The sequence below is a fragment of the Equus caballus genome, chromosome 3 (genome assembly GCF_041296265.1).
Source record: "Equus caballus isolate H_3958 breed thoroughbred chromosome 3, TB-T2T, whole genome shotgun sequence".
NCBI classification, from domain to species: Eukaryota; Metazoa; Chordata; class Mammalia; order Perissodactyla; family Equidae; genus Equus; species Equus caballus.
Genome location: NC_091686.1, coordinates 21,748,838 through 21,762,081, shown reverse-complemented (window position 1 = coordinate 21,762,081; position 13,244 = coordinate 21,748,838). Strand labels below are relative to the sequence as shown.

Below are 13,244 nucleotides of genomic sequence, written 5' to 3'. Positions count from 1 at the left end.
AAATTTAGCTCATGATTGAAAATGTGTTGTGGATAAAGGGGCACATTGCTTACAGAGATAATCAAAACTAATTGTTCTGTTATTTGTGTTTTTTTTTGTCATTGATGCAGAATGTTTCTGTTTCTTACTGGCGTGTCAACCGCCTCAGTGTTTACTTACATACAGGGAAATACCCCTTTCCAGTATTGGAGCCAGAAAGATCAGAAGGAGCAAAGGAACTTACAGTTAGATCACCTTGGCCAAGTGGTGAGTCAGCTGTGGCACAGTGATGTGTCCTTGCACTGGTCCTTACCTAATCAATGCTCCAGCAAGAGAGAGAGAGAGCAATGCTCACAATGGGGGAAACCAGACTCTGCAAGACCTTACAGGTAAATAGTCACAAAATCCTTTTTGAGCTTGCAGATCATTTGCTAGAATCCTAGTTCTGAGTTTCAGCACTGCTGTCCCTTTCTCCCACACATCTCTGCACCTAAATAGATCCTACAAAGCCAGCTGGGCCTGGACACTCAGCCTTAGGAGGCCTTCTTTCTGGAAGGTGCTTTTATCTACTCTCGTCACGTAACTCCTTAAAAAAGACCATACCAATGCTTCTCAAATGGCACGGAAGTCCAGAAAGTCATGTGCATAGTGTACCTGGCCAAACATGCCCATTCACTGTGATTTCTCACTGATTTTGCTGTTTCTTCCACTTTTATTTAACAGAGGGTCCCCTCTGTATTTCTGGTTGAGACCCACTCATTGATTTAGTCATCCCTTGATATCCATGGAGGATTGGCTCCAGGACCCCTGCAGATACCAATATCTTCAGATGCTCAAGTCTCTTATATGAAATGGTGTAATAACTGCAGATAACCTACACACATCCTCCTGTATACTTTAAATCATCCCTAGATTACTTATAATCCCTAATACAATGTAAATGCTGTGTAAGTAGTTGTTACACTGTGCAGTTTAGGGAGTAATGACAAGGAAAAAAGTCTGTACATGTTCAGTACAGATGCATCCATTGTAGGCCTTTGATTCTGTGGTTGGTTGAATCTGTAGATGAGAAACCTGTCGACACGAAGGGCCAACTGTACAACGAGACTCCCACATATATTTTCAGAGTTATCACTCTCTACTATTAGATAGGAGCTCAATAAATGCTCTTGTTAGATTACCTCAATATAATTAGTTATTATAGTGTAAAAAATATAATTGAAGAAAAGAGATTATAGTTAACAATACTGTATTACATGTCTCAAAGTTGCTTAGAAACTAGATCTTAAATGTTCTCACCAACTAGAAAGACATGATAACTATGGGGCATGGCGGAGGTGTTGCTAATACTACAGTGGTAAACATACTGCAACATATAAATGCATCAAATAGATGCATTCTGTACCTGAAACTCACACAATGTTATCTATCAATTATATCTCAATAACAAAATATATATAATTCCAAAAGAAGAGATATCATATATTTCATATATGATATGATAATACAGGCATACCTTGAAGATATGGTGGGTTCAGCTCCAGACCACTGCAATAAAGTGAATATCACAATAAAGCGAGTCACACAAACTTTTTGGTTTCCCAGTGCACATAAATGTTTACACTATACTGTAGTCTATTGTGTGTAATACAATATGTCTAACAAAAGGGTACACACCTTAATTAAAAAATACTTATTGCTAAAAAGTGCTAACCATCACCTGAGCCTTCAGCTTTCTTTTTGCTGGTGGAGGGTCTTGCCTCGATGTGAATGGCTGCTGGCTGATCAGGGTGATGGGTGCTGAAGGGTGGGGTGGCTGTGGCAGTTTCTTAAAATAAGACAACAATGAAGTTTGCCACATCAATCGCTCTTCCTTTCACTAACGATTTTTCTGTAGCAGGCAATGCTGTTTGATAGCATTTTACCTACAGTAAAACTTCTTTCAAAATTGGAGTCAGTTCTCTTAAACCCTGCTGCTGCTCTATCAACTAAGTTTATGTAATACTCTACATCCTTTGCTGTCCTTTCAACAATCTTCACAGCATCTTCATCAGGAGTAAATTCCATCTTAAGAAACCACTTTCTTTGCTCATCCACAAGAAGCAACTCCTCATCCATTAAAGTTTTATTGTGAGATTGGAGCAGTTCAGTCACATCTTCAGGCTCCACTTCTAATTCTAGTTCTCTTGTTATTTCCACTACGTCTGCAGTTACTTCCTCCACCAAAGGCTTGAACCCCGCAGTCATCCTTGAGGGTTGGAATCAACTTCTTCTAAACTCTTGTTATTGTTGATATTTTGACCTCTTCCCATGAATCATGAATGTTCTTAGTGATATCTAGAATTTTGAATGCTTTCCAGAAGGTTTTCAATTTACTTTGCCCAGATCCATCAGGGGGATTGCTATCTACGGCTATAGGCTTACAAAATGTATTTCTTAGATAATAAGACTGGGAAAGTCAAAATTACTCATTGATGCAAGGGCTGCAGAGTGAATGCTGATTAAACAGGCATGAAAACAACATTAATCTCATTGTACACCTCCATCAGAGCCCCTGGGTAACTAGGTGCATTGTCAATGAGCAGTAATATTTTGAAAGGAATCTTTTTTTCAGAGCAGTAGGTCTCAACAGTGGGCTTAAAATATTCAGTAAATCACATTGTAACCAGATGTAATAGTGTCATATAAGCTTTGTTGTTCCATTTATAGAACAAAGGCAGAGTACATTTAGCATAATTCTTAAGGGCCCTAGGATTTTCAGAATGGTAATGAGAATCTACTTCAACTTAAAGTCACCATCTGCATTAGCCCCTAACAAGAGAGTCAGGCTATCCTTTGTAGCTTTGAAGCCAGGCATTGATTTCTCCTCTCTAGCTATGAAAGTCCTCGATGGCATCTTCAACTAATGTAAGTCTGTTTTGTCTGCATTGAAAATCTGTTGTTTGGCGTGGCCTCCTCCATTAATTATCTTAGGTAGATCTTCTGGATAACTTGCTGCACCTTCTCCATCAGCACCTGCTGCTATACCTGCACTATTATGTTAGGGAAACCACTTCTTTCCTTAAATTGCGTGAACCAACATCTGTTAGATTCAAACATTTCTTCTGCAGCTTCCTCACCTCTCTCAGTCTTCACAGAACTGAAGAGAGTTAGGGCCTTACTCTGGATTAGCCTTCAGCTTAAGGGAATGTTGTGGCTGGTTTGGTCTTCTATCCAGACCACTCAAACTTTCTCCAGATCAGCAACAGAGCTATTTTGCTTTCTTATCATTCGTGTGTTCACTGGAGTAGGACTTGTAATTTCCTTCAAGAACTTTTCCTTCGCATTCACAACTTGGCTAACTGGCACAAGAGGCCTAGCTTTCAGCCTGTCTCAGCTTTCAACAGGCCTTCCTCACTAAGCTTAATCATTTGTAGCTTTTGATTTAAAGTGAGAGATGTGCGACTCTTCCTTTCACTTGAACACTTAGAGGCCATTGTAGGGTTATTCATTGGCCTAATTTTAGTATTGTATTGTTGTGTCTCAGTAAATAGGGAGGCTGAGGAGAGGGAGAAAATGGCTGGTCAGTGGAGCAGTCAGAATACATGCAACATTTATCAGTTAAGTTTGCTGTCTTGTATAGGCACAGTTTGTGGCACCCCACAACAGTTACAATAGCAACATCAAAGATCACTGATCACAGATCACCATAAAAGATATAGTAATAATGAAAAATTTTGAAATATTGTGAGAATTACCAAAATGTGATGCAGAGACATGAAGTGAGCAAATGCTGTTGGAAAAATGGTACCCATAGACTTGCTTGACACAGGATTGCCCCAAACCTTCAAGCTGTAAAAAATGCCTACCTGCAAAGTACAATAAAGCAAAGTGCAATAAAATGAGGTGTGCCTGTAATACCTAGAGGTATCTCTTTTTTCAATTATATATATTTTACACTGTAATAATTATACTCAAATAATCTACCGAGAGCATTATTGAGCACCTATGCGGTCAGTATTAGGCTAAGATTTGTGGGATACAGAATAAACTGAAGACATAGTATTGGCCCTCAGGTTGACTGCACACAAACTGGGGAAACAAAACCCAAACAGAAGAAGCGATAGCTAACCACCTTGCCTGGGTTGGCCATGGAGGCAGATGCAGGAGACTGGGAGGCAAGAGAGCGTTTCTTCCCTGCTTCAGCTTCTCTGGGAAAGTCACATCCTTCCATGACTTCAGTTTCTGTTGGGCCACTTTCCCAGTTCTTAGTGGCTCTGGTAACACTACGTCCTTCCCTTATTCCTTCCACCCTAGGTCTGGTAACAGCTTCCTGCCTTTGCTAGTCTCTGGACGCCTCAGCTTTCCTTGTCAGGCCACTTAATCCTATCTCCTCCTCTGTGAGTAGCCCCTTCCTTAAATTCTCTTCACCTGTGCCTTTGGGAGTGAATTCTGCTTCCAGCTGGTACCCTGACTGATACAGTGGAACTTAAGAAGTTGCAGGGAGGGGGTTGCTTTGCTTCTTGGCAGAGATTCTAACTTGTCAACCAGAACAAATACTTGTTTTGTAGAGGAGAAGGGGGTTGGCCTTTCCCAGCAGGAGAGGAGGAGGAGCTTTTTCAGCAGACAGACTACTTACAGAGAAGAAAAAGCAAGGGCTTGAAGTGAGCAAGTTGGCATTTGGGTGTAGATAAATCCGATTCGTACAGCTAATTTTTAGACTTTAAAAAGTTAAATGAATTCTTCCTGGAGGCTCATGCTTCCTGAACTGTCACTTGTTTGAGAAGAGAGCTACATCAAAGTCCCAGGCACCAGAATTCCCCAGAACCCAATCTTCACGACCCTGCTGGGGGACACCACAGATCCTCAGTCAGGGGGAAGAGTGGAGGTGAGCAAGGAACCCTTCTTGCTTTAATTACTCCTGCCATGATACTTGTTTTCAGGCTTTGCTAATTGATATTACACAGCTGCCACATTTGGACAAAAAAGAATCCATCCTTCAGCCTCCTCCAATTTAAGGAAATCAGGCTGCGAGGAAACCAGGGGCAATTTCACTCCATGGCTAATGAGTCTCTGAATGGTTGACCCAAAGCAAAGCAAACAGTGTTGAGGAGGTCAACTGTTTCCTACTCCAGTAGAAGCAATGCTATCCAGGAGTTCACAGGACAAAGGACACATTAAGAACACAGCTAATTTTTCTCATGGCCACTGTCACTAAAATGACCCAGTAGCCAACTCTTCTCAGCGCCCCAAATTACTGAGATAGCTACTACCATATGCTGGAAGGGGCTAGAAAGAATCAAAGAAGAAAGAAAAATGCCCACCAAGTGGATCCTTTGCTGAGTCCCTCTCCAGGTAGGAAGGGTGGCAAGGAGTGGGTTCATCACCCTAGGGGCAAGTTATTACTAAAAGGACGCCAAAGGAAAGAGAATTTCTACAATGCGCTTAAGGGTGTGGTAGTGCCTCTCCGAGAAGTTGCCTTATTCAATCCCCACAGCAACATGTTGACTTAGGTCTTATGAGACAATCTAGACTTGGAGCCAGAGGGCTTAAGTTTGTGTGTGACTTCACCAGAAACTTCTCGTTTGCTTTTGGGTCTCTGTGCCTCAGTTTCCTCATACATAAAATGAAAATAATGCTTAATCCCCATAGGTGAGTGATAATCAATTTAAGCAATTAATTTTTTTGGATGAAAAGTTCAGTCTATGTCAGGAAATAGCAATTATTAACGTGAACAGAAACAATGAAATCATATGAGCTAAAAGCTGAAGAGAATGTGTTGATGAATAGTCAAATAGTGATAATACCAACCATAAGGACAATGATTAACTGAAATTTAAAAGCTTTACCACATTATGTTTAGTGTGTGTGGGGTGTTTGGTTAACTCACAATTACAAATTATTTCTGTAAATGGCATAAGAAATGAAAATCATTCAGGTCTTTGCTCACGTGCCACATAATCAGAGAGGATTTCCATGATCGCCCTAAAAAATAGCACCCTGTCGCTCATCTTCCTTTACCTTGATTTATTTTATATACTTATCAGCTTATTATCTACCTTTTCCAACTAGAATATAAGCTCCAAGAGGGAAGAGGTTGTGTCTGTTTTGCCTACTGTTGATTCCTCAATGCCTACAACAGTGCCTGGTACATAGGAGGTAATCAGTGTTTGCTGAATAAATTTAATAATGATATGATATAAAACTCAGTGTTAAATATTTTTTCCAGTTTTTTTTTGTTGCAGTAGAATACATATAACATAAAATTTACCTTCTTCACTATTTTAGGTGTACAGTTAAGTGGTATTAAAAAAATCCATAATGTTGTGCTACCATCCCACCATCCATCTCCAGAACACTTTTCATTTTGTAAAACTGCAACTCTATACTCATTGAAGAATAACTCCCCATTCTCCTTCTCTCCAGCCCCTGGCAACCACCATTCTACTTCCTGTCTCTATGATTTTGACTACTCTAAGTACCTCATGTAAGTGGAATCATATAGCATTTGCCTTTTTGCGACTAGCTTATTTCACTTAGTGTAATGTCCTCAAGGTCCATCCATGTTGTAGCATGTGTCGGAATTTCCTTTGAAAAAGCTGAAGTGTTAAATATCTTGATTCTCACAAAAGTTTTTGTATAGAGGCTACCATGAGATATCTAAATATCCAATCTTCTAAAAACTGTGCTTTATGAAAATGGTAGCAATATTGAAAGTAAATCTCACTGCAAAACAAACTCAGCGAAGAAATATTTACTCACTCTAATATTAAGGGTGGTACCAAAAGTACTTGTGAATATCAAACTACATGACAGAGGTGGATCAAAGAAGATTCAAGTGTAAAGTAGAATAGTTAGGTCACAGTCAGTTTTTCCTCTCACGACAGTCCAAGAGTTCAGGGAAAAATGTTCCAGATGGCGTCACTCACTGCGGTGAAGGTTTTGCCTGGAAGGGATGAATTGCTTTTGCTTGGTGAATATCCTCACTCAGATCACTCACTCCAGAGTTCTCAGGCTTCCACGTTTCATAAATGGCATTCCATTCATTCAAGGTGATCTTAAAATCCTGAAATAAGACATATAAGACTCTTGATTAAATATGTTGGATTAACTACATGTGTTTATCTCTGCTTACATCAGAGATGTATTGAAACAATTGTACCGGGATTTTTTAAAAGGTCTAAACCCACTATAGAAAGAGTGAAGGAGGTGACCCAACAGATAAGATAGTTCCAGAATTTTTGGAAGTTAGAAAGCAGATGATTAAATGGGATGACTCATTTAGGAAATAGAACAAGCCACAGCCTAGAGTTAATTTAGAGGGTGATATGAATAAAAACTTGAGATTTAGGCACAGGTACTGGATAAAAATCAGTGACCAGAACGATTGGCCTTCCTCCCAACTCCTAGTCTCAATGCACAGAACACCAGCGGCAACACATCTATTCTCCAGGCCAGAGATCAGAAATTTATTCTCTGGATAAACTAAATGGCTTTAGGGACTAGACTTCCTCACACTAGCATTCTCTACTCAGTAACCCTAAAGCAAGCCCATTAGTTGGAAAGCCCTACTCCCACCCTGTTTAGAATCTCAGATTTAAATAGGAGTGAGAAGCAAGGATTTTTGAGGAAAACTCCTAAAGTGAGAGAAAGAAACAAGAATATACAAACAGAAAGAATGAACATAAAGGAAATAAAGATAATGTAGGGAAGAGAAAAAATTTTTTTTAAAAAGAAGCAACCTCTAGTTCATATCTTTAGAGATATTTGAGAAGATGTTATACAAGGGAGCATTTGGAAAATAAGAAAGAGTTCTCAGAATTTCAAAATAGAATTCCTGAAATAAAAAAATGTGGTGGAAGAGTTGAAATATAATGTAAAAAAAAATCCCAGAAATTTACAAGATGCAATAGAAAATATGAGAGAACAGATAAGAGATATAGGATATATCTATCTAGAAGAGGTTGGCAATTAATGGCCCAAGTAACGACCTGTTTTTCTATGTCCCTTAAGCTAAGAATGCTTTTTAAATTTGTAAAGTGTTGTACATAAAAAAAAGAATATGTAACAGAGGCCATATATGGCCCCCAAAGCCTAAAATGTTTACTATGTGATCATTTACAAAAAACATTTGCTGACCCCTGATCTAGAAGGCCCAACATCCAACAATAGGAATTCCGGAAAGAGAAGAGATAACATGGAAAGAGGGAATCATCAAAGAAATTATACAAGGACAACTCCCAAAACTTAAGGACGTGAGTCTCAGGCTGAAAAGGTGCATGGAGTATCCAGAACAATAAGCAAAGACAAGCCTATACCACGGAATATCACTGTGAAATTTCAGAACATCTAGGGTAAAGAAAAGATCCTGAGAGTTTCCCAAGAGGGTGGGAAAACAGGTCACTTACAAAGGAATGAGAGACCAGACTTCACAGCTCTACGTGATGCTGGAGGAAAACGGAGTAAGGCCTTAAGAATTCTGAAAGAAATTTTAACCTTGAATTCTATACCAGGCCAAATATTAGGAGTAATTAATACACAGACATTTCAGACATGAACAGATTTAGAAAATTTACCTCCCCAGTACCTTTGTTAGGGAGCAATAGTTGCCAATATGCTGTCCTAAAATAAGAGAGTAAAGCAAGAAAGGAGATCATGGGATCCAGGAAACAGAGACTCCAGTGCAGGAAAATGGCAATAGGAACTCTCAGGATGTCAGCTGAGAGCAGGACTAGAGATTAACTGGTCCAGATGAGAGCAACAGAGGGAAAGAGAACTCCAAGAAAAAATAAAAGTGTGTGGAAGGTAGCTTCTAAAATGATTTCTAATGATCTCAGACTCCTGGTAGTCATGCCCTTGTATAACCCCTCCTGTTGAGTATGGACTGGACCTAGGGACCTGCTTCTAATCCATGGAATATGGAAAAGTGATGTGCTTTTACTTCATGTTGAGGGTATGAAAAGATTCTGGCTTCCGTCTTATCTGCCATCTCTTGCTCTGATGACAGCTAGCTGCCAAGTTGTGAGCTGCCCTGTGGAGAGGCCCATCTGGCAAGAAACTGAGGGATGGCTCTGGCCAAAGCCCAGGAGGGACTGAATCCAGCTAATAGCCACTTGAATGAGCTCGGAAACAGATCCTCTCCTGGTTGAACCTTGAGATGACTACAGCCCTGGCTGACACCATAATGGCAGCCTTGCGAGAGATCCTGAGCCAGAGGACCCAATTAATTCAAGTCTGTCTCCTTTCTGACAGAAATTTTGAGATAATAAATGCTTGTTGTTTTAAGCTACAAAATTTTAGGGTGATTTGTTACACAGCCATAGGTAACTAATACAAGGAAGTTGAATGAAAACCTAATGTGATGGAGCATTTGAGGGAAAAGATCAAGGATAAGTGGGTAGCAAACTTTGCACATAAATAAAGAGCAAAAAGAAATCTCCAGAAGATCCTAAAGTTGCACTGGAACTTGAATCATAGTTCAGTTTAAATACAATCATAGATCACTACTTGGCTCAACAGTGAACAGTGTGAACATAATCATACTGTTGTAAATATTGAATATATAATTCAAAATGGGAGTGATACAAGGTGAAATAAAAGAACTAAATTTTTGTTTATCATAATATGAAGTCAGTGGATAATTTTTAACATTGGAAATAAAAAATAGCAGTTAAATACTTTATTTATAAGTATGGGGGTAACTATCAGAAGAAACAGCCAAAAAATTGAAGATAATAGAACAACCTTCAAAATGCTTAGGGAAAATAATGGACAATTTTGAATTTTCTACCCAACTAATTATCATTCAAAAAGTGAAGGGATATAAAGGTATTTCCAGACAGATAAAGATTAAAAGTTTATTTGTTTTAAACCTTCGCTGGAAGAACAAATAGAGGAATTCAAGAAACTAAATTAAGCCAGAAGAGGCCGTAGGAAGCAACAGTGAGCAAAAATAGATGAAATATGTTGGTAAACTAAATAAGTACTAAGTGTAAAAACAAACAAATGAATAAAAACCAACAAACCAATGAAAATCTCATTTGGCTTTTTAAAAAAGGTGGTGAAACTAAAATACTAGAAAATCCTAACAGGGGAGATGGTTGGAAGAAATTAGGAGGGAAGTTAAGGCATCTTAAGATCATTGTTTTGGTCAGGAAGGGGATAAAAATAATAATGAACTTTATCCTCTTTGTGTGATATAGATGCGATTTTCACCAGTATCTGTTTTTTCTCTTCTTGCTGGGTATACAACTAAAGCACACAAGTTCCCTTGCATCTAGGTGGGACCATGTGACTGAGTCCTGGCCACTGGTATGGAGGAGGGTGGAAGTGATACACACCCCTTGCAGGCCTGGCCCCTAAAATACCCCATATGGTCCTCCATACTTTCTTTGCTTCTCTGTCAGCTAAATGCAGAGGATCCAGTGCTGGGGAACCCCAGAAACGCCAGGGGATGTGGAGCCACCAGGTTGAAGAATCAGTACCCCAGAGGCAGTACCTGGAGGAGAGTTGCCCTCTCACAAAAATCTGCATGACCTTTCCATTAGGCAGAAACGACTTTATTGTGTTAAGCTGCTAGGATTTCTTTATCACTATGGCTTAGCCTATCCTATTTTGACTAATACAGAAATTGGTACCTTGAAGTGAGGTGCTGCCCTAATAAAAACCTAAAATATGTGGCACCGTCTTAGTGGTCAGGCAGTGAGTGGCAAGGACACTATTACTGGTGACTAGAAAGATTAAACTCATGGTACGCAGTGGTAAAACAGGATAACACTGTCACCTGTGGTAATTAGTCATCATAAGTTGTCCTCTTAAGCTGGCAGCTTCTTAGAAGAAGAGTCTAGATAACAGACTATTTGTAATGTATGTTGATTATCATTGGCTGCCTTTGCTGAGCTATTACTAGAAGATGGAGATGACTCAGAGAGAATTAGCAGGTCTGTAAGCAGAAAGAAATGGGAATAGAAAGAGTCCAGACATTTGCAAAGTCAAAGGGTTGAAAAAGCTCACAGCTTCTAGACCCCAAACAGTAGAGGATACATGACAGAGGCCAGATGAAACCTCTCAGGGGAACAGTGCAACCCAGCCTGTGGCCAAGAGCAGACTGAAGGTATGACCTTCTCATCGATGGTTCCAGATGGCCTCAAGCCAGCCACCATTAAATTGAAAGAGATTGGCATGAGGGCAAGGAAGCAGAGAAACTAGGCAGGGTTGAAAATCATATCTAGGAAATAATGTTGGTTGTAATATCGGCTCATGGAACTGACTGGGAAGCAAATAGACCAGAAGCCTATACTAGTTTTTGAGAGAACTGCATTGCTGAAGAAACCGTGAGTCTGGATTAAAGAAGCCTTTGACTGCTTGAGACAGAAAACACCTTTAGGCTCCCCAGCTTAAGCAGACCCCAGGCTGTTAAATCTTTATGGCTCCCCAAGGAGAGTAAATTTCTCAACACCCATTTCTGACATGAGCTATAGGCAATGGGATGTCTTCCTAGAGAGCAGAATTAGGTCCTTGTCAGCGTAGGAGGCCTTCACAATGCCAGCCCCATTGGATTCCAGGCTTCGCTAAGAATGAGTGACTGCAGTGTAGCTCCCTTTCATTGCTTTTCTGATAGGGAATTTTTAATTGTAGTTCTTGCCCCTGTTCACTATAGTATATAGGTGGTGTGGGGAGAGAAGATAATTTCTTCTTTTAGTTCATTGGTTGCCATGCCAAGAAGAGTTACATCTCACCTGATAGAGAAACCTGCTCATCATCCAGAGATCCTGGGCTTTGAGCTAGAATGAGTTACTGGGTGGAACCTTTCCACCTGGGGAGAGGTGAGTGTGTTCTACGTGTAGGAAGAAGAAAGAAACTTATACTTGGTGAGCAGAAGGATAGACTGTGGAAGAGACTGCCAGTGCTCATGACTATCCAGTTCTCTCCTTCTTGGACATATGGCTACACTAATTACTCTGCAATTCTTGCACCTATGTGAAACCATGGGATTGAGTTCTGGCCAATAGAGCACAGGTAGAGGCAGTGGTGTGCTGGTAAACGTTTAGCAATGGGCTCTCCAGAAAACAATATATACATATGTACTTAAGTTTATTATAAATTTACTGATATAAAGGAGGTGTAGCACATATTTACAATTAATAATACAACAATCTCACTTAAAAGTATGCAATACTCTCTGTTGTAATTTCCTTATAACCAACTGATTCTCTCAGAATGCGCTTGTTGATGTTTACTGAACTCTTGTATTATAGTCAACCTATTGTTACAACTGATGAATGAGTATAGTTCCAGCATGAATATTGGTTGATAGTTTCTTTTACATTATTGAGTAAGTGAAATAATGAAGACATATGTCAGAATTTACTCGTTCATCGGTAATGTGGGCAACTTCTTTGCTGAATCAGTTAACAGTTATCAAATGCCAGAAGGATATTTCCTCAGTATTTTGTGCTATTCACAATGTAATGGCTACAGCTACAACATAATTTTAATTAATCTAGATTTTTAATATTTTCTCTAAAACTTTTGAAAGTCTCTAGACAATCAACAAAACAATATATCAAACCCTTATTTATAGTGTTTGCCAATTTCCATGGTGTAAATACCCTTGCCATCGCCTATTTTAAACAACCAACAGGATGTCACCGAATAGAGTCAGGAAGAGAGGCACAGTAGCCATCATTCTACAGTATTTCCCACTATAGAAACAAGAGACATAAATAATCTCAAGCAGAGATAATAGTAAAATGTAGTAAAATAGGAAGTTTCAATAATTATTACTTTTGTTTTTAATTTATTTATTTATTTATTTTTGGTGAGGGAGATTGGCCCTGAGCTAACATCTGTTGCCAACCCTCCTGTTTTTTGCTTGAGAAACATTGCCTCTGAGCTAACATCTGTGCCAATCTTCCTCTATTTTGTATGTGGGATGCTGTCACAGCATGGCTTGATGAGCAGCATGTAGGTGCTTGCCCAGGATCTGAACCCGTGAACCCCAAGCTGCCAAAGCAGAATGTGCAAACTTAACCACTATGCCACTGGGCTAGCCCCTGTTTAATTTGTTTTTTAAACTTAATTGTATGTTTATATAATTTAATTTTTAATAATGTCTGTGTTTAACAATCAGTTTGCAAAATGCCTGAAAATTTAATAGGTGGTTCTTGCGAGCTGTAGTGAGCTGGCTCCAGCACACTGCTGAGATGAGGTATGCCACTTACACATCTGACCTCTAAAATGTGCAGCATAACCCTTCACATACCATCTCTTCACTCACTGGCCAG

The 13,244-nt window shown here is 39.5% G+C and overlaps 1 pseudogene; it reads right to left on the bottom strand.

Annotated features, from left to right (window-relative positions):
* Positions 1–1,665: 1,665 nt before the first annotated feature.
* Positions 1,666–3,539, bottom strand: LOC138923312 (tigger transposable element-derived protein 1-like; annotated as a pseudogene).
* Between the last annotated feature and the right edge of the window lie 9,705 nt (positions 3,540–13,244).